This window comes from Schistocerca piceifrons, chromosome 5, assembly GCF_021461385.2.
Source record: "Schistocerca piceifrons isolate TAMUIC-IGC-003096 chromosome 5, iqSchPice1.1, whole genome shotgun sequence".
NCBI lineage: Eukaryota > Metazoa > Arthropoda > Insecta > Orthoptera > Acrididae > Schistocerca > Schistocerca piceifrons.
Window position 1 is genome coordinate 527,399,492 of NC_060142.1, and position 3,598 is coordinate 527,403,089.

At 41.7% G+C, this 3,598-nt stretch overlaps 1 non-coding gene across 1 annotated transcript; it reads right to left on the reverse strand.

Annotated features, from left to right (window-relative positions):
• Positions 1-2,072: 2,072 nt before the first annotated feature.
• On the reverse strand, positions 2,073-2,147 carry Trnas-cga. The gene has a single exon. It is a non-coding gene; the product is annotated as a tRNA-Ser (tRNA).
• Positions 2,148-3,598: the final 1,451 nt, after the last annotated feature.

Sequence of the window (3,598 nt, forward strand, 5' to 3'; positions counted from 1 at the left end):
GTCACGCTGATACGTTCTGTTGCTGTGTGTTTCCATTCCATGATTAATGTGATTTGAAGAGGAGTAATAAAATGAGCTCTAACATGGAAAGTTTGTGTGTGAGGAATGTTTCCTGAAAGTTTGGCCGTACCTTTTTGCACCACCGTGTATAATGCACTGTAAATGACTTGGTCCGTGGTTAGGGATTGTAGAGTTGAATGTAAAACATGCAGAGAAGCCCCGCAGTTACGGAAGTAGCCTAGTGGAGTGGAAAAGGTGTGGTTGGCGCGCAAATAGCAACTCGTCCTTTGTGACGAGTGAGGTGTCTGGGCTGCACAGTGCTGTGGTTAATAGTGGATCAGTGCGGCTCATATTCTTGGAGTCTTGATGAGCTTAAGACCAGTATTTATGGACCTCGGATGCTGCATTTGGGAATAATATTGTCATGGCGTGTTTTTTGGCCCTCTAAAATATAATTTCGACGCCAAGAAGGTCTGTAAAAGGGCAAGGCCAACAGTACTGCCATGACTGCATCGCCGCCGTGTTAACAGCCACTGCAACTTACGCCAACAGTGCCATAAGCCTTCTAATAAATTATTTGTATTTGACACTCTTTAATCGGACCCGGTATTTGTGAAATTTCGTTAATTTTAATAATAATCGTGGTGTTGCTAAAAACGCTATTTACACCCGTGATTATCCAAAATCACAAACCTGGACAGGAATCCTATCCTAGTGAATTTAATTCCGAGTGTCCTTATTTTTTTATGGAAAAACTTATTCGGCAACTGTAAAAATAGTTGTGATTACTTTCTAATGTGTGGCGTTTAGTGTTAAAAGTTGAGTTTTATCGTTTGATAAATACTCCACTTCCAGTGCATTGTTAAATCAATCAGCTGCCGGCCACGGTGGCCGAGCGGTTCTAGGCTCTTCAGTCAGGAAAATGAAATGGCTCTGAGCACTATGGGACTTAACATCTATGTCATCAGTCCCCTAGAACTTAGAATTACTTAAACCTAACTAACCTAAGGACAGAACACAACACCCAGCCATCACGAGGCAGAGAAAATCCCTGACCCCGCCGGGAATCGAACCCGGGAACCCGGGCGTGGGAAGCGAGAACGCTTCCGCACGACCACGAGATGCGGGCTCTTCAGTCAGGAACCGCGCGACTGCTACGGTCGCAGGTTCGAATCCTGCCTCGGGCATGGCTGTGTGTGATGTCCTTAGGTTAGTTAGGTTTAAGTAGTTCTAAGTTCTAGGGGACTGATGACCTAAGAAGTTAAGTCCCATAGTGCTCAGAGCCATTTGAACCATTCAATCAGCTGTCAGTTTCTCAAATAATTTGCCCAACTTGAAAAAGTGCCAGAAAATAGTAAAATTGTTAGTTAAAAGAACAATAATATTGATTTGAAGTGAAAAAGATTATTAATTGTTGCATTTATGCACTCTGATCAGACATACAAAGTTTTATCAGTGTTAACTTCATGAAAAAGTGTTTGGACTTGAATTTAATGTTGTGTTGACTTTTGCACAAGCATCTATATTTTGAGTAGGTTAGAAGACTGCTTACCAAAGCATAGTTGTTATTAAAAGAGCTATTATTGGTTGTGCTTTACTTAATTAATTATTACTGATGAGAATACTTTCCATGTCTCATACTTACTTGTGTACTTTTGTTAATGAGCATGGTTCTTAAAACCATGTAAGTTTAAGGGCCCTCATGTGCTAGGGTAGTTAGTTAATCAAGCAAAGGAAAGGCTCCTTCGAAGTTAGTGTGGTTAGATTTGCATTCTGTCTGACTGCTTCAGACCGAGCTTAAGAAAGAAATATTTACTGTGTTAGCTATTCTATTGCAAGTTGTTAATTACACATGCATAGAGACCCTGTACAGAGCAATGATGTTATAAAGTATGATCCTTAATAGACCCCCTGATTTCAGTCAGAATCATTTTATGCTCTCCCCTGTTTAGTATTGCTATTAGTTTTATGTGTGTTGGTGACTGGTTCTATAAACTGCTGCATCTAGTTCATTTAAGGTCCGTGTTGTTAAGAGGCATATGTTATTGAAACTTCCTGGCAGATTAAAACTGTGTGTCCGACCGAGACTCGAACTCGGGACCTTTGCCTTTCGCGGGCAAGTGCTCTACCAACTGAGCTACCGAAGCACGACTTAGGCCCGGTACCCACAGCTATACTTCTGCCAGTATCTCGTCTCCTACCTTCCAAACTTTACAGAAGCTCTCCTGCGAACCTTGCAGAACTAGCACTCCTGAAAGAAAGGATATAGTGGAGACATGGCTTAGCCACAGCCGGGGGGATGTTTCCAGAATGAGGCATATGTTATTGTTCGCTATCTCAATGGTCATTTGTTTGTCTGACTTCCAAGTTAGTAGTATATTTATCTGCAAGGTTAGGTTATTGTGTTGTAGTGTGAACAGATATAATGAAAGAGTTTAATGAGTGTGTCAAGGAAGGTTGGGTTAGCCTTAGCACTGCCTTCTGGTTTATTATATTGCTTGACACAAGAAGGCCCAATTAGGCTGGCGACCGATATTAATACGTAATATTACAACTTGCTTTTGTGCTGGGAGAACGTCTGTTCCTGACCACCTGTTTACTGCTAGTTATACTCTGCTGCAGTGTTTCGGAAACGAATTCCAGTCTGATTGTTTCGTTCCCATTACGTTTTCTCACGGTCACAACTATTTCAAAAATTCCCCACAGAGGTTTAATATTAGCATCGATTGCCGTTTAAGGTGGTCGGTGTTACCGTTACAACCTGCAACTGCCTCGTCGTTGTGCGTATGCGGGATGTACAGGTGTTTAAAAGAAACTGTCACATATTCCTACAGGAGGTAGTATTGGTAAAAACTAGACGAAAAGTTCTGATAAGCACATGTCCAGAAACCAATACGTTTTGACATATGGACCAATCTGTCCTCTCACACCTATCTGCTCCTTTTACGTAGACACTGTAGTGTGTGCTGCACCTATCCTCACACGTCCTTCAACCCTTTTTCGTAGTGCATCACAAATTCTTTCGAATGCACCTGGGTCCATTTCGATTACGTCACATGCATTGGTCAGTAGCTTCCGCAACGCCTGCAAATTGTCGATGCATTTAATGACTTGATATGACCCCATAGCCAGAAATCCAAGACACTCAAGTCCGGCAAAGGGGAGACGATGCTACCGAATCTCCTCGATTACTTCATTGTCCATGTATCGCTGCGATGAGGTGCTGTAGCATGTTCCGTAGAAAACTGTGTGTCCAGTCGTGCATAAAATCGGTCGTTGTTTGTACAAGGGTAACATTCTCCAATATCACTGGTAATTAGTCACGCAGAAGTTGGTGATACACAGCAAATGTTAATCTTTTTGGAAAACCAAAAACGAAGTACTCGGATTAAAGTGTCTGTAAGACATGTATAGAGTCTTTCGCCCCTTATGCTCTGTCTATACACCGGAGAAACAATTACGGAACTAAAAGAAAGATTCAAGAGTGGGATTGTAATTCAAGATGAAAGGATATCAAAGATAAATTGGCTAATGACATTGCTGTACTGAGTGAATGTGAAGTAGAATTAGAGGATCTGTTGGATGGAGCAATCTAATG